This window comes from Anabrus simplex, chromosome 5 (genome assembly GCF_040414725.1).
Source record: "Anabrus simplex isolate iqAnaSimp1 chromosome 5, ASM4041472v1, whole genome shotgun sequence".
Lineage (NCBI taxonomy): Eukaryota > Metazoa > Arthropoda > Insecta > Orthoptera > Tettigoniidae > Anabrus > Anabrus simplex.
In genome coordinates, this window is record NC_090269.1 from 211719990 (window position 1) to 211739323 (window position 19334).

Sequence of the window (19334 nt, forward strand, 5' to 3'; positions counted from 1 at the left end):
ATGCCCACTTTAATTTATCGGTTTAATGGGGGACTAAAATACCAGAATTTTAAAAATGAAATACAGATCTTTCGAGTGCGAGGAATTGTATTAACCCAAGTCCTCTGTGTTTATTCCATTAAAACCCGAATTATTTATTTTATGCATTCAACTTTTAGTTACTGTACAAATATTGAAACATATTTCTTTAAAATAAAATGCACTTAGACCGGGTGACCTGGGACCACCTAAAATAGGAAACCTTTAAGGGAAGACATGAGATTGTAGTTAATTTGGAAATCGGTACCATTCTCTCTCCAGGACACTATTGTTTACGGCAGGAAACAAGTAACTTTGTTCATTAAACTATTTTCATGATAATTGCAACGGGAAAAATTATACGCTAGACCGGCAACTGAGATTTTACTGCTCATTAATTCATTCATTTCATTTCCGTGTCTGGTCAGCATTTTCAAAAAAATGCAGCTGCGATGGCCTTATTGTTTCCTCTAAAACATCTTGTGATGTTCATGGGTTGTCCAGGAGGGGACAGATAAGTAGGTGGCTTGGGTCTTGTTTTGGTCTTATTCAGCACCACATTCACACGAGATGTTTGCGTTTGCTGGAAGGATCCCCAATTTCTTCAGGTTGGTCTTGCATCGAGGGACGCCCACTCTTAAGCGGTTGAGGGGCCTCCATACTGGGTAAGGTAGGTCGACGTCTGGAGCTAATTCTTCCTTTGGTGGCATGTCTGTGGGCAGCGAGCTCCTCCATCTGTTAAGATGAGTTGCCTCTGGTGTTCTCTCCAGCGGCAGAGCCCCAAGAAGGAAGCTCATGCGGGATCTGTGGCGCGACCTTGCAGATTGGTGACCATGAAGTGGGTGTCGATGGTCATTTTCCTACTTTTGTTCTCTCGGCGTCTGAAGAAGTGGCCCTCCGGGTGTTTGGCGGGGCTCTTCCAACAATCGGGTTCAGATTCTGCACTGGCGTTGGTTTTAGGCATCGGGGGATTACCCTTGCAGTATCATTAACTGTAGTATCAACCTGCTTAGCATGTGGTGAAGCGTTCCACATAGGAGCGGCATATTCGGCGGCTGACACACATAGTGCAAGTGCATTAGTCCTCACGATGTGCGGGCTGGCTCCCCAGGTGAAAGTATGGAGGGTATAGAAAGATATTCTAAAGTTGCCAAGGTGTTGATAAGGTGATGTTAAGTACATTACGAATAGTATATTCATTGCACGAGTAACGTGTCTGCATCTTACTCCGATGCCTCGGGGTCGAATCGTAGCCCGACTAGCGAATTTAATTCTAGACTAAGACTTGGTTCATTCAAACTCGAAAGACCGGCCGAGGAGCTGCACGATACGAGAGTTTGCGAACCCGATACCGACAGCCAAGCAATAAAGCTGAGAATTTCTTCACGCACACCATGTGGCACGCCAGTATTTGTAGGCCACCAGGGCAGACAGCAGTTACCCTGGCTCGCCAAAGCCCTAGTGGTTTCTTTGTTTCAACACTGTATCTATTGATGGTAAACGAACATATTTCTAGCCAAAAGACAAAGCACTAACCAGCCTACTTTTTATGATTTATTAATACGGTACATTTACTAATAGACACTTTGGGATCATTTCAAAACCAGGATTAAGGCACAGTCTTCAATGTAGGATACTGGGCTTCATTGCGTTAAGCATTCTTGAGTACCAACCGAATATGTCTCAAGTCGACATCTTTTTCTTGAAGTATGGGGGCGAACTTCAAGTTAACTATACTGTAATATACAACCAGTAATCGCGCTTTACCGGGTGGGCTTCGGTCATTTTAGTCTGTTATTTGGTTTCTTATATGTGTGTTGTATGTGGGAAGTTACACAAATAATGAAAAGTGACTTTCTTCAGTTCTCTGCACGTCCTATGTCGTAGTCTAACCATCCCTTGTCAACAAAATATAATTCAGTAGATCTTCCATTTCATTTCAATCGCACTCTTATCTAGAATAGTGATTTGATTTAAGACTTTGCAGTAAATAAGCTTAATAACTAGATATCAGTTTTAATGGCCCTCTTACTCCAGATATAGATAATGAAATAGTAGTTTAATACTCTTGGGTTTCTGATTCAGATATCGTATATGTAGTACACCATGCAGTCTGTTTGAAATAAGTTACAGAGGGAAATTTTCTGCTTCGCAATGCTTGTATTTATTTATTTATTTATTTATTTATTTATTTATTTACTCTATGATGTGATAAACGTATATACGCATTATTGTCCCTACAGAAGGAAGATACATTGTCCGACTTTTTGGCTGAGTGGTGAGCATCGAGGCCTTCGGTTCAGAGGATCCCGGGTTCGATTCCCGCCCTGGTCGGGTATTTTAATCGTGTCTGGTTAATTTCTCTGCCTCAGAGACTGGATGATTGCGGTTGTTTCAACGAACTCATCTTCATATTTATACAACACACCACACTACCGACCACCATAGGAACACATTCCACCGAGCGAGGGCTGCATAGTTTAGGTCACGTAATTGTCAGCTTGCATTCGAGATATAGTGGGTTTGAACCCCACTGTCGGCAGGCCCTAAGATAGTTTTCATTGGTTTCCGATTTTCACGTGAGGCAAATGCTGGGGATATACCTGTATTAAAACCACGGTCACTTCCTTTCCACTCCTCGCCTTTTACTTTCCCATTGTTGCCATAAGACCTATCAGTGTCTGCGCGACGTAAAGCAAATTGTAAAAAGATAAAAAAATAGAATATTATCTATCAACTCCTAGCCATTTTCCGTTCCATTGTCGCTATAAGACCTATCTACGAGTGCGACGTGGAAAAGTAAATTGTAAATTGAATACATCCCTCCTCGTAGGATTTGCGTCAGGAAGCCCAGCCCGCCGTAACACAAGGCCAAATCCACATGTACGACGCGTTTGTTCCCGTGACCTTACCAGGGTGTGGAAAAAGCAATGGTAATAGTATTAGTTGTAGAAGTAATAGTAGTAATAGTAGGCCTAGTAGTAGTAGTGGAAGGAAAAGAATAAGAAGAAAGGTACAGATACAGCGAAATGACAAGATCGTAATATTAGTCACAAATACAAATCCAGATTCAAAATCCATTGGAAGGATTAACTTCATGTAAGATCTGACAATGTGTCCAGGAAGGCAGAAAGTGGGCATTGAAAATCGCCCTTTCTTGGCCAACTGTTGTACCCTCCCGACCCAGACTTACGAGGTTCGCGAGGTCTAGGGAAATTCTGCCATATACCCTCATACTTCGAGGTGTCGGACTTCACTCCCTTTCTCTTTGTTTTTGTGTTAAGAGGAAATTGTTACTTAATTGTACTTCCCCGTAAAACTAACTGTTGCCTGGCGGGAGGATTTTAAAGATAGTGTAAAATAAATTCACACTCAGTTACCAGTAAGCCTACTGCACATTGCCTCTGTACATTTGTATTACTTTATAAAACACGTTCTTGCACCAATAATGCTTCCTGGAGGGAATATTGTGACATAGAATGAACTGATCCATATTCAAGCTACATTGACTTGTTCTCTATTGTTTCAGGATACTGAAGACATTTGTCGAGATCTCCTCATTTCTAGTCTACAAGTAAACGGTATGTATGTTACTTTCGTTGATAGTCGTTACTGTCGTTACTTTGAAGTACGAGCTCCATTTATAACAAGACGGAGTCTAATAGATATATATTATACTCATTTCTGGTTGGATTGTCTATTATATTTTCCAAACATCGAAACACCGACTTAATGTACTTTCCTTGTAAGCCCGCTAAGATTCCTGTTCTTGCTTTACAATAGTTTTAACGCCTTCGTACATCGTTCGTTATCAAGACGTGTTTTTTTAAGCGGCTAGTCGGTAAGCTAGTTCCTCCATTCATTTTTGCAGGTGAACGGGTAAATATAGTTCAGTGTCGAACAGGTTTTTATTTTGTCATCACAACTTAATATGTAAATTAAAAAGCGGAAGCCTACAATGTCGGCATGTAAAATATCTCTGGTGACACATTTGGCTTTCACCCGACAAAATTCATTAAAACTCAGCCATGGACGCCCAGGAGAGATTCGGTTTCCTCTGCCATCTAGGAGGCTAGAGTGAAACGGAACGTCGAAATTGATGAGCAAGCAGCCCGATGGCATCAAACTAAAATGCCTGCACATGATAGCTGAGGCCAAACTGCCTTTCTTAATCTGTTCACACTCCAGAGTTGGTTTTTACCTCGGACTCAGCGAAGGATCTCACCTCTATCACATCAAGGGCAGTGTCCTGGAGCGTGAAATTCTGGGTCGGGAGAATACAACTAGGAAGGAGGATCAGTACCCCGCCCAGGCTGCCTAACCTGCTATGCTGAGCAGAGACTTCGTAGAAGAATGGGAAGATTGGAAGGGATAGAGGGAAGGAAGCGGCCGTAGCCTTAAGTTGGGTACCATTCCGGCATTTGCCTGGAGGAGAAGTGGAAAACCACTTCGAGGTTGATTGAGGTGGGAATCGAACACCCCCCCCCCACCTCTATACTCAGTTGACCTCCCGAGGCTGAGTGGACCCCGTTCTAACACTCGTACCACTTTTTAAATTTCGTCTCAGAGGCGGGAATCGAACCCGGGCCTCCGGGGATGGCAGCTAATCACACCGAACACTACCTCACAGAGACGGACGAATATATTTCTATTTATTTATTTATTTATTTACAAGTCGCACCGACACAGATAGGTCTTATGATGACGATTTCATTCTTTGAAAAGGGGGAAAATTACAGTAAGATTGCATCTACGGCCATCTAAAATAAGGACACCTCCAAGATACTAGAAAGTCATCCTTCCAAGGAAAAACGAGGATTTGGGTTAATTTCACAATATGAATTACACGTAAGCCATAGATCACCCTGCAAATATTATCCTCTGTCATCTAGTAGAGAAAACCGGAAAGTCGAAACTATGACGCAGGCAGCCAAAATGTGTTAAAAGCAAAATGTCTTCACATCATGCTTGAGATTAGATTATTACTTTATTATCATCATCATCATCATCATCATCATCATCATCATCACCATCATCATCATAATCATCATCACAAATCGACTTTCCCTAATTATTCCTGCTTATTTCCAGGAAAGCATCTTCTCTTTATACCTCCATTATACCGAAAAGGTTGGATACTACTACTACTACTACTACTACTACTACTACTACTACTACTACTACTACTACTAATAATAATCATAATAATAATAAATATCCGCTTCTGTGGTGTCGCTGCCTCCTCCGGAGGCCCGGGTTCGATTCCCGGCTCTGCCACGAAATTTGAAAAGTGGTAGGAGGGCTGGAACGGTATCCACTCAGCCTCGGGAGGTCAAATGAGTAGGGGTGGGTTCGATTCCAACCTCAGCTATCCTCGAAGTGGTTTTCCATTGTTTCCCAATTCTCCACCAAGAAAATGCCGGGATGGTACCTAACTTAAGACCACGGCCGCTTCCTTCCCTCTTCCTTGTCCATCCCTTCCAATCTTCCCATCCCCCCACAAGGCCCCTGTTCAGCACAGCAACTGAGGCCGCCTGGGCGAGTTACTGGTCATTCTCCCCTGTTGTATCCCCCGATACATTGCCTCATGCTCCAGGACACTGCCCTTGAGGCGGTAGAGATGGGATCCCTCGCTGAGTCCGAAGGAAAAACCAACCCTGGAGGGTAAACAGATGGAGTAGAAGAAAATAATAATAATAATAATAATTGTACCGGGCGGTACACCTCTACTCTGTTTATTTAAAAGTTGCGCCAGTTGAAACTCCTCTTCTGGAGGAAGGTTGAACTTTATCTATTCTATTAATTCTCTACTTTCTCAGAAGATGTCACCACGTGGAAAATTTTGAGTTTTTGAACTGTGTCACTTTTGATGTGTTTTTGTTTCGCTTGAAGTAAGAAGTGTGAACTTTCTCTTCTAGAGGACACTACTGAAGAATTACAATAGTGCAACCTAGTGCGAAATCAAAGAACTATTTTGTTGGAGAAATTTTTATTTCAAAAGTTTGTTTCTTGTTAAATTTCTTTCTGTTATCGTTTAAGTTGGCTGTATACCCCTCTTTTTCCCCTTAGTTTGGATCTAGCCAATCCCGAATTTCTTTAATTAATTTTCCACCAATAATGTGTTTCTTTTTCCTCTATGTAGGGGTTTCTTTTCCCGAACCAATAAAAACTTTGAGGGAGGGTGTTTTATTTCCCCTAACGCCTAGAATCTTCCGCGAGAGGATATAAACTGCTGATTTTGGGGTCTCCGGGCCACTTCTGTTCCATCTTTCAGTGTATTAAGTACATAGCAGGAGGCGGGAAGCGCCTCTTTCCCCGGCAGCGATCTACTACCAGGTAATGGCCTATTAATATCTTCTTTTCTTGCTAGGTCGGCAGTTTAACTCTCGCGGCGGGTTCGAAGCGTTTTCCATCATGTAACCTTTTCCTAAAATGTAACTACTCTTTTCTTCTTTTTCTTGTAAAGCTACATATTGGGATAGAGAGTGCTAACCCTCTCGAGCTCCCACTCACATTTGTTTTGAGGTGAACTTATTTTCTCAAACTTTTCTTCGTTTATGTAATGTAAAGTGTTCTTCTCTAAGTCACCTCTGTAGTATGGGATTAGCCCTTGCGTTAGTGGCCCAGAGCCAGATTAGGTTTTAAATGCAAAGTGTATTAGGAGTGCAAGTTCGCCTCCTCTCAAGTTGTATTTTAGAGGTCACGTATTAATCTTTTCTCACCTAATAGACCTCAGTAGGTTGGGTATTTTACCCCTGTGTATATGTCCTTTGAGGACAACTTGAAAGTTGAGTTTGGTGTGGCCTGGGAGAGGCTTAACTTTAAGAGCGAGTGGCTCTTTTCTAAAACTGAGAGTTGTATGCCTCGAGGAGGCTTTGCTGTGTAATTTGGAGCAAGGGCTCCAGGGTTTGAGTGGGGTCTTCTGCCCCTTTTGTTGAAATTGGTATATCGTAAAGTTGAGCTAGTTGCTCAAGAATTGTGTTTTCAGGGCTCGAAGCCCAAATTCTTTAATCCCTGTAATTGTACATTTCAAGTTGTTTTTCGGCTACTAAGTACCTGTTCTATTTGTTGTTACCTAATTTTGAAAAGAAAATATAACCTTGTTAAATTTTAAAATTTAATTTCTCTTTAGTAGCTTGAGACCTATTCACCACCCAGCACCTTCTTTCATGCTTAACTACCACAAAAACTCGGTAACAAGTGGTAGCAGAGCGTGGTTGAATGGGTCTCAATTTAGCCCCTTTTGACGGCTAAACATTGCTTTAATTCGAACTCTAACAATTGTCTCAGTTGCTGGAATTGTTTGAGTTTTTCAAAATTGTTCTGTCATCATGCCCGGCCCTCGCGATGTTCTCCTCCTTAACTATTTGCGCAAAGAGGAGTTGATATACGAGTTAACTATCAGAAATGTGCAATCTGGAGGCACGGTTGCAATCGACACCAACAAGCTTAGAGAGTCCCTTGATTTGCCCATTTCCATCCCCAATTTGGGAGAGAAAGAAATTGATGACTCTCTTTCCACGATCGTCGAGAATATTACTGGGCTAGCATCTGTAGTCAGCTTTTTTGATGAAAACGATCCATCTCCTAATCAAATTAAGCGTGTGCAAGGCAGGCTGTATCACTTTGCAAATAGAGTTAATGATCTGTTGTCTCTAAAGGTGAATGACGTTCAGAGGAAGGACGCTAATACGCTCCTTGAAACTATTTCTGAATTGTCTAATAAGGTCACTCAATTGCTAACCGGCGAAGCTCCTCCCAAAACTGATCAACCCGCCACGGTGAATGTAGGTAACGAGGAAGAGCCTCCTCAGGGAGAAGTCAATAGGATAACCGTTGCTGCTCAAACTATCTCTGCCCCATCGAACAACGAATCTGAACACCGTGCGTCATTGAGTAACATCCGCTCTGAATTAACTTCTTTGCCATTGAAACCTTTAACGACCATGACACCTGGGTTCAGCAGCTTGCCTCATCCATTGGCAATGTTGCTTAGAGGTATCTCTAAGTTTTCCGTCAACACCACCAGTGACGTAATTTCATTTTTAAGATTTCTAGTGGAATTTCAGGATCATGCCCTTGTGTTTTCTCTTTCCCCATGTCAAATTTTGCAAATTATCTATCCTTATGCTATTGGTGTTCTATCTGACAAAATAGTTAGAGCCATTGCCGAGCAATCTTCTATTGAGGATTTCCACGCCCATTTGCTAGCTAACTTCATCCCGGCTAGGGCCAGGTCCTCCCTTATTCAGAAATACTATTATCGGGTACAGCGCTTGGATGAAAACCTGGCAGACTTCATCCAAGATATTAAGTTTTATACTAGGGTGTTTGCTCTTCACTTCCCTGAGGATCAAATTGTACAAGCTATTGTGGAAGGTATTTCACCATCCTATAGGTCATATTTGTGTTTCGCGGCGTGCCCGCAAACGTTCTCGGAACTTGAAGCATTGGCAGTCTCAGCGGAAGGAGTTAGATACGCCGATTCTTTGCGTGTCGCGAAAGAACCCCCGCCTTCCTTTAGTAACACTCGGCCTCCACCTCGCCGACCAGTCAATCCCCGTAAATGTTATGCTTGCGGGTCGCCTGACCATCTGCGGAATAAGTGTCCTCTGATCAAGTCAAGTGGGACAAGGAATGGAGTAGGGTCATCACAAGGCTGTTTTAAGTGTGGGGCCTTCTCACATATCGCCAAGAATTGCCCAAACTCAAATAGCACCCCCTCCTGCTCAACTTCTGGTGCAAATTCCAGCTATGCCAATAATAAAAAGTGACTAGTGGCGTCGGCTGAGCCGACTAATCCATCTTCCCGAGACTCAGCCCCTAGTAAACAGGTTGTAAATGCAGAGAACGACCAGCCTTCAAATTCATCTTTTGAATGCCCTAAAGAGTGTCTTAGGATTGCGGCGGATACCCCCGCACCTGTTCCTTTTCTTAAGATTGAGTTAAATAACGAGCCTGTAACAGCTCTCTTAGATTCAGGCAGTGTTTGTTCCATTATTTCGGCTGATTGGTATTCTAAATTGAAATCTGTTTGTAAACTCCCTGACTATGTCTCTTCTCCTGTTCAATATGTTTCGGCTAATTCATCTCCATTAGAAATTCTAGGTTCCATACATGTCAAAATTCGGGTTTTTAAGTTTACATGGAAGATCAAATTGTTTGTGGCCAAGCGTTTGTCTTGCCCCATCATATTGGGAGCTGACTTTATTTCTCACACTGGTCTTGTGCTCGATCTTCGGTCTAGGTCGTGCACATTCAAATTTGCTTCTAGTTATAAAATCCCACTCTTAAAGTGTAATTCTGTATCATGTTCATCTATTTCGCCTACCCAGGATGAGATGTTGTTAGACCTTAGACATCTACCTGAGGAGCAGGCTGATAGTATTCGCAAACTGTGTCAGTCGTTTCCCGAGGTGTTTTCTGATACTCTTGGTGTTACTGACCTTATTGAATACAAAATTGAGGTCACGGACTCGATTCCTGTCCGTTTTCCACCGTATAGGCTATCTCCACCTAAAATGAAGGCTCTGAAAGAAATCATCGATCAGATGTTGAAGGATGGTATTATTAGGCCATCTAAGTCAGCGTATTCTTCGCCTATTTTTCTAGTCCCGAAACCCCAAGGAGGCTTCAGGCCTGTCATTGATTACAGGGCTCTCAATCGGAAGGTGGTGTTGCAATCTGTGCCCCTTCCCGACCTTCATTCTTGCTTTTCATGGTTTCGTAAGGCCAAGTTCTTCACCATCTTGGACTTGAATCAGGCCTATAATCAAATTCCCCTTGCCGAAGAGTCTAAACATCTTACAGCGTTTGCCACGGACTGGAACTTATACGAATACAACCGCGTGCCTTTCGGGCTCCCCACGGGGGCAGCTGTGCTCACTAGGCTACTAGATAGGGTCTTTTCCGACATCAAATTTGAGTACTTATATCACTACTTGGATGATGTCGTCGTATTTTCCAAGACTTTTGAAGAACATCTAGATCATCTGCGAGAAGTTCTCGATCGCCTTCGTAAGGCTGGGTTAACTGTTAAGTTGTCCAAGGTTGCCTTTGCTAAGCCCTCAATGTCATTCCTAGGGCATATTGTGTCACCCGATGGGGTAGCTGTCGATCATTCTAGAACACAGGCCATCCGTGATTTTAAACCTCCTAAGGACATCAAAGGTATCGCCAGGTTCATTGGTATGGTGAATTTCTTCAGGAAGTTCATTCCTAACTTTGCTAATAGAGCGGCGCCCTTAAACCTTCTTCGTAGGAAAGGCATCAAATTCGAGTGGGGACCTTCTCAACAAGCCGCTTTTGAAGATCTAAAATTAGCTCTCTGTAATGCCCCTGTACTTGCTATGCCTGATTTCTCGAAGAAATTCATCGTCCAAACCGACGCATCGTCGTCAGCAGTAGCCGCAGTTCTTCTTCAAGAGACTGAACTAGGGAGGCGACCCATCGCCTATGCGTCTAGGACATTGTCAGCTCTAGAAGCAAAGTACTCCATATATGAGCTTGAAGGTTTGGCAGTCTTATTCGCCTTAGAAAAGTTCCGTCTCTATCTGGAACACGTCAAATTCGATCTGGAGACAGATAATCAAGCCTTAAGCTGGGTCTTAGGTAGGCCGCGTCGTACAGGTCGTATAGCCCGTTGGGCCATCCGTATTTCTGCCTTCCAATTCGATGTACGGCATATCAGAGGTACTGAAAATGTTGTTGCCGATGGACTCAGCCGTATGTTTCATAACGACGTAGAGACCCACGAACCGGTCGACAGTTCATCACCTTCCGAGTCCATACTATCTGGTGTTAATGCCATCTTAACAGATGCTCCCATGCTTTTTAGGGATATTGAGAAATACCAACGTGAAGATCCGACGCTGGCTCCTATAATGGAAACCCTTTCTTCTGGGGAACATGCTGTCCCTTATGTTCTGAGGAATGGTGTTCTATGTTGCCCTTCGAGGCATGATAAGTTGATGAAAGTTGTTGTTCCAGCGGTTCTTGTACCTATGATCTTCAAATACTATCATGAGACCCCATTGGGGGGGCATCTTGGAATCTTTAAAACTCGTGAAAAGATTCGTGAAATGTTCATATGGAAAGGTATGGACGGTGAAATTCGGGAACTTGTAAAAGCTTGTAAATCTTGTTTGATCAGTAAACCCACCATGTCCACTAAAGTAGGCCTTTTGTCTTCTCATCAAGCGTCGCGCCCCATGGAACGCCTGTATATCGATTATGTGGGACCCTTCCCCCAGTCAAAGGGTAATGCCAACAAGTTCATCTTTGTGTGTGTAGATGGTTTTACAAGATTTTCCTGGTTATTTCCGACTAAGCTGGCTACCGCTCAGTCCACAATTACTTGCCTAAATTCCATTTTTGCTTCTTTTGGTCCATGCCAATACATTGTATCTGATAATGCTAAAGCTTTTACATCAAATCTGTTTCGTAAATTCTGTTTTGACTTGTCCATCTCTCATGTAACTACATCTGCTTATTACCCTCAACCATCTCTGGCTGAACGGGTTAACCGTAATCTCAGGTCCGCACTTATTGCCTATCATCATGAAGATCATTCTAGGTGGGACACGTCCCTGCATTGGTTAGCTTTTGCTTTGAATTCGGCGGTTCATGAATCTCACAAATTTACTCCAGCTTCTTTGATGTTTAAGTTTGTTCCCAACACGCCGCTCTCTAACCTCTGGTCTCTGAATGACATTCTGCCCGAGACAATAGATCCGGACAACATTAAAGATCTTTGGAAGAAGGCTAAAGCCAATCTTAAAGTGTCTCATGAAAAGGTTAGGGAAAGGTATGATCGTGGACGGAGACCCACCCCTTTGAAGGTAGGCGACCAGGTTATGGTCAAAAATTTTGTTCCCGCGGGCAAGCTTGCCCCCAGATTTCATGGGCCTTGTATCATTCTCGATTTTCTTACGCCGGTTACCTTATTGCTAAGTAATCCAGCCACCGAGAGGATATTTAGAGTTCACCTGTCCCAGGTGAAACCGGTGTAATTTCTGTGTTAACTTGCTTCATATTATTTTGAAAGGATAGGAAGGTTATATTTTTTCTTTTTTTTGAGTTTCACTTTTAAGGCATTCTGCCCCTTCTGTAATATTTTGGTTTTAGATGTAAGCATGTTTGTGAAACCTGCCCCGACCCATTAAACTGCCATCCTGTCTTTGCCACGGCCATTACCACGCTCCCGTCTCCTGCTCCACCTTACACTGTGGCTTCATAATAGTAAATGCCATGGATATCTACACGCCGCTGGCCCCTCAACCTCTCCACAAGCCTGTACCCTCAAAGGAAATGATTGTCCAACACAATTCTGCCGCCTAGCTTTAATGTTTCAGCGCCCCCGCAGCCGCGCAGCGCCGTGCAGCGACTGGGGAGGGGGATGGGCCCCCTCCTCTCCAGTGAGGACGACATGTGCACGGCGAGCCGGAACTCTCCTCCCGGCCAAGGCTGATGTGCGGCGCACGACCTGCTACATGCCCGCAGCCTGTATCTGTTCACCGCGGGCGCGGCGTACTTCAACACCTCTGCTCCCCTCATAGTGCGGGCGAGCGGTATCTCAGGGTACTTGAGGGGTCCGAGCGGCCTCCGTTGGACGCAAGCTGCAACGGCCGGTCTGGCCATCCGACTCAATCTACATCAACTACATGGACAGTCACCATAAGCAATAATTACATTTGGGAATTTAACAACAATATTTGGTGGACATTGCAAAACTTTTCTTCACTTTTAAGCATTAAAGGTTTATCTTCAGAAATTCAACTACTACAACAGAAAAACTTTACTGCACCTGCAACAACAAAATGTTGAAATTGCAACCAACCAAATTACTAAAATCTTATAAATGCTTCCGCAATTAATCTTAATATCAACATCAAAACTTGGACCTTATTTTGGAAACAAAGCTTATGTTCTTCTGTGTTACCCCTTGGAGGAACTTTTGGGGGGGGAGGTCTGTACCGGGCGGTACACCTCTACTCTGTTTATTTAAAAGTTGCGCCAGTTGAAACTCCTCTTCTGGAGGAAGGTTGAACTTTATCTATTCTATTAATTCTCTACTTTCTCAGAAGATGTCACCACGTGGAAAATTTTGAGTTTTTGAACTGTGTCACTTTTGATGTGTTTTTGTTTCGCTTGAAGTAAGAAGTGTGAACTTTCTCTTCTAGAGGACACTACTGAAGAATTACAATAGTGCAACCTAGTGCGAAATCAAAGAACTATTTTGTTGGAGAAATTTTTATTTCAAAAGTTTGTTTCTTGTTAAATTTCTTTCTGTTATCGTTTAAGTTGGCTGTATACCCCTCTTTTTCCCCTTAGTTTGGATCTAGCCAATCCCGAATTTCTTTAATTAATTTTCCACCAATAATGTGTTTCTTTTTCCTCTATGTAGGGGTTTCTTTTCCCGAACCAATAAAAACTTTGAGGGAGGGTGTTTTATTTCCCCTAACGCCTAGAATCTTCCGCGAGAGGATATAAACTGCTGATTTTGGGGTCTCCGGGCCACTTCTGTTCCATCTTTCAGTGTATTAAGTACATAGCAGGAGGCGGGAAGCGCCTCTTTCCCCGGCAGCGATCTACTACCAGGTAATGGCCTATTAATATCTTCTTTTCTTGCTAGGTCGGCAGTTTAACTCTCGCGGCGGGTTCGAAGCGTTTTCCATCATGTAACCTTTTCCTAAAATGTAACTACTCTTTTCTTCTTTTTCTTGTAAAGCTACATATTGGGATAGAGAGTGCTAACCCTCTCGAGCTCCCACTCACATTTGTTTTGAGGTGAACTTATTTTCTCAAACTTTTCTTCGTTTATGTAATGTAAAGTGTTCTTCTCTAAGTCACCTCTGTAGTATGGGATTAGCCCTTGCGTTAGTGGCCCAGAGCCAGATTAGGTTTTAAATGCAAAGTGTATTAGGAGTGCAAGTTCGCCTCCTCTCAAGTTGTATTTTAGAGGTCACGTATTAATCTTTTCTCACCTAATAGACCTCAGTAGGTTGGGTATTTTACCCCTGTGTATATGTCCTTTGAGGACAACTTGAAAGTTGAGTTTGGTGTGGCCTGGGAGAGGCTTAACTTTAAGAGCGAGTGGCTCTTTTCTAAAACTGAGAGTTGTATGCCTCGAGGAGGCTTTGCTGTGTAATTTGGAGCAAGGGCTCCAGGGTTTGAGTGGGGTCTTCTGCCCCTTTTGTTGAAATTGGTATATCGTAAAGTTGAGCTAGTTGCTCAAGAATTGTGTTTTCAGGGCTCGAAGCCCAAATTCTTTAATCCCTGTAATTGTACATTTCAAGTTGTATTTCGGCTACTAAGTACCTGTTCTATTTGTTGTTACCTAATTTTGAAAAGAAAATATAACCTTGTTAAATTTTAAAATTTAATTTCTCTTTAGTAGCTTGAGACCTATTCACCACCCAGCACCTTCTTTCATGCTTAACTACCACAAAAACTCGGTAACAATAATAATAATAATAATAATAATAATAATAATAATAATAATAATAATAATAATAATAATAATAATAATAATAATAATAATAATAACCGTCATGTGAGACATTTTGTTTTAACACCACCATTTTGGGCTCTTTGTGTCTTAGTTTCGACGTTCCGTTTTACTCCAAGAGGTGACAGAGGAACTAATCTTTGTAGGGCGATCTCTGGCTTAGTTGTAATTCATTTTGTCGGGTAAATGACAAATATGTCTCCAGAGATCTTTCACATGCCGACACCGTACAACATGGAGTGTCGAGTGGGCTTATGTGCGCCCTTTAAAAATAGGACTAACCCTGGCGGGATTGAACCAAGTTTCTCGCGATCCGAAGGCCAACACACTTCCACTGATACATAGAAGGAGCTATATACATGTACCGACAATTGCGTTGATGTTCAGTCACTCAGCATTTAGCATAGAAGACGAGTGTTTGATCAACCACATACGCAGGTTGATGGAAACCACAATGAATTCATTTAAAATGGCTGCAGAGAGGTCTTGAAACCATTTCTTTCTTTCTTTTTTAATCTGTTTACCCTCCAGGGTTGGCTTTTCCCTCGGACTCAGCGAGGGATCCCACCTTTACCGCCTCAAGGGCAGTGTCCTGGAGCGTGAGAGATTCGGTATGGAGATACAACTGGGGAGGATGACCAGTATCTCGCCCAGGCGGCCTCATCTGCTATGCTGAACAGGAGCCTTTCGGGGGGATGGGAAGATGGGAAGGGATAGACAAGAAAGAGGGAAGGAAGTGGTCGTGGTCTTAAGTTAGGTACCATCCCGGCATTTGTCTGGAGGAGAAGTGGGAAACCACAGAAAACACTTCCAGGATGGCTGAGGTGGGAATCGAACCCATCACTACTCAGCTGACCTACCGAGGCTGAGTGGATCTCGTTCCAGCCCTCGTACCACTTTTCAAATTTCCGTGGCAGAGCCGGGAATCGAACCCGGACCTCCGGGGGTGGCAGCTAATCACACTAACCACTACACCACAGAGGCGGATGATCGAGTGTATGCCATACTAATTCTTCACATTTTTGTCAAAACCGTTATCGAACTCGTGAGAACTGGATGGACCACCATTATATATTATCTACGGACCGTGGTGGTGTTATTATTATCTAGTCATAGCTTCTTCCTTCCTGAAACAGGAAGTTATTGAAGTCTCCTATGGAAGAAATGATGCATGTAAGAACATTCTGGGCAACCCTGGAGAGCAGTAAGTTGATGTATATGACGGTCCCCTGACACACAGCTGTAGGATGACTAAAGAAATCTGAGATCAGAGGGGCTGTTGTGTGGAGGGTGGATCCCACACCTCGTAATAACATCGGAAACTGCAACGCGTGCCATGCTGTTTTATGTATTTTGATGGAAATATAGTGCCACGGAAATTGAAGGGATGGGCATGGTCCAGGACGTTCGAATAATAAACAGCGCGCATAAGGCCTTGCATTATGCGAGGTACAGCGCCCTCAATGGAAGGATAAAAGTAAACAATAACTCTTACTTTAAACAATTCAAGGTGTAGATTTACTTATATTTCACTATGACGTGGCCACCTACTGTCACGAGTGATAATGCTTCCACTTAATTTTTGAAGGTTCTTTTTATATTTCTTCAAGAGAAAGCAAATACAATATTTCAGAATCGGAGACAAAGATACTGAAGATGTGGGTAATATCAAGTACTCTTAAAATGAATTTAAAATGTTTGACACGATATACTTATACTGGACAAAAGAGAAGACGTGGGTTCTACTCCTTGTCTAGAAGTAGTAAAACTGGCTACTTCTAGAGGAGCACATGCACCTTAGGTTTACTTAACCTGCATAGGAAGTGCGCACAAAGTGAATTCTGACCTCTATTTGCACAACAAATGTTTATTCCTACTACAAAGGCATTATGTAAGTTTTGAAGGCTAGGGATTATTTCAGCTTCCTGCTTTTTACGACTCCTTTTTACAGACCGAGGAATCAGTTTCTGTGCGGAGAAAATCAAGGCAATGGTAGTGAAAATATGATTCAGAGACAAAGAAAATTCAGTATCGAAGACAAAGATGTTGAAGCTGTCTGTACCGAGCTCGATAGCTGCAGTCGCTTAAGTGCGGTCAGTATCCAGTATTCGGGAGATAGTGGATTCGAACCCCATTGTCGGCAGCCCTGAAAATGGTTTTCCGTGGTTTCCCATTTTCACACCAGGCAAATGCTGGGGCTGTACCTTAATTAAGGCCACGGCCGCTTCCTTCCCACTCCTAGCCCTTCCCTGTTCCATCGTCGCCATAAGACCTATCTGTGTCGGTGCAACGTAAAGCAACTAGCAAAAAAAAAAAAAAAAAAAGCTGTCTGTAACATCAAAAACTTAGAAAAAATGAAATTATCTATGACTGGATATAACCTGTACTGACAGATGCTGAAGTTTTGCGTGGAGTGAGGCAAAAGAGGTTTCTATTGAACTTTATAAGCATACGATGTCGTTTCGGAGATGGGGGTGGGGTCATACCACGTATAATTCTCCATTAATGTGAGCTACATTAAAAGTCTATACACAGGGAAGAGGCCTCAAGGAAAACCTAGGGATTCGTTCATGAAACAGATGTTAGAGGACTTTGAAGCGGCAAAGTACGTAGAGATGCAGATAATTACCACCAATCGGATAGAATAGAACCATCTCACCTCAATGGGCCAAGCCTTGGGCCGAATATTTGCTTATTATGATGTCGACGACGACGACGGTGATGCTGAAGATGAGGATGATGTTATAAATACAAATGATCAATCTTATAGACACTGGGATTGTTTTAATCTTTTTTTTTGCTAGGGGCTTTACGTCGCACCGACACAGATAGGTCTTATGGCGACGATGGGATAGGAAAGGCCTAGGAGTTGGAAGGAAGAGGCAGTGGCCTTAATTAAGGTACAGCCCCAGCATTTGCCTGGTGTGAAAATGGGAAACCACGGAAAACCATCTTCAGGGCTGCCGATAGTGGGATTCGAACCTACTATCTCCCGGATGCAAGCTCACAGCCGCGCGCCTCTACGCGCACGGCAACTCGCCCGGCATTGTTTTAATCATAGGGTACAGAATATAATATGGGGAAAAAATATGTACCTGTGAAGGCAAAATATTAATGTAAAAGGCACATCATGAACTATCATTCTGAGACTTGTTCAGTGATAAGATTTCTGATAAGTACAGTATGTAAGAGATTTAAGTGAAGATGTAAAAGGAACCATACTTGTAGGTACATGTGACTTTTGATGTCGTGATTATAGCCACAGGACCTCCAGCTTTACGTGGACTCCAAACTAGATGGACGTTACTATTCAACTCAAAAGTCCCTCACATGTACGGTGTGTTTCTATTCACACGGAGTGATCCACAGGTGAATCTGGCCCCATTAATATGCGAACTGTGCGCCAGGTACATCACTGGGATCAGTAAATGAACACCAATTGGCTCTTCTACAAATCTACTTCATGTCATGCAGTGCAACAAGAAGCACGTGGGTTCTAATCCGGTGAATGCCTGTGGGATTTTAGAAATAAAATATCACGTCCCTATGGTACGGGTTCCATGGAAGGCTGCAGATCCTGTGACTATGATGATGATCACGTAAGACAGTTAGCTTGTTTTTATAATGGTTTAAAAGGACGATAACCGAACGAGTTGGCCGTGCTATTAGAGGCAGGCGGCTGTGAACTTGCATCCGGGAGATAGTGGGTTCGAATCCCACTGTCGGCAGCCCCGAAGATGGTTTTCCGTGGTTTCCCATTTTCACACCAGGCAAACGCTGGTTAATTATGCCCAGGGCCGTTTCCTTACCACTCCTAGGCCTTTCCTATCCCATCGTCGCCATAAGACCTATCTGTGTCGGTGCGACGTAAAGCCACTAGCAAAACAAAAAGGTCGATATGACTATCGTCACAGTAACTGGCTCTCTAAAGCAGCACCGAACTTCAGCGGAATGCAATCGAATAAACTTTTATAAAATATGTCAATGATCTATCATGGAAATAAATTTCAAAAAGGAAGTGTAAATTACATTTTTCTGCTACGTCTTTGATCTTCAAATACACGTGCATGTAACATACATATTTCATATATACATACACATGACGTATAGATTTAAAAATACCTAAGCATCCAGTAACGTGTTCCTGCAGTGAAATAATCAACTATCTCTCGTAAGTCTAAGTTATGAGTACTTAATTACCCAGATGACTATCGGAAGTACAACATATCTAAACACATGGTAAAAGATATTGACACTGTGAATGACATTAACTATTAGTAAGAAATATAAATAAAACATTCTCAAATATCTAATAATTATTCGTTAAAAAGGGTTTTTTACTCTAAATATTTTATTGAAACGCACAGTACGATAGGAAATGAACACAGTCAGTATGAGCACAAATTAAAACTTATTACAACCGTTTTTGAGACATGAATTCCTCATTCATAAACATTAAAACGTTTCGTTGAATATGAGACTAAAATTTCATGAAAATCAACTCAAAAATGTTCCATTGAATTGAAATTATATTAGCGACAGTTCGTTTTGATGCTGCTTGTGCTTGTTGTTTTAAAGGGCCTAACATCGAAGGTCATCGGCCCACAGTTCGTTTTGATCTGCAAAGAAAGAAAGGAAATAGTTTCCCTTATATCGTAATTAATCAATTAATGATCGTTATAACGTTTAAATTAAGAAGTTATGATAAAACATACCTGATTTTGGCAAGACTGGTCGGACATCGGTAAGCGTGGGTCAACTGTAGAAGTGAGACTGACGGTAAGGGGCACATGATTCATGCGTCAGT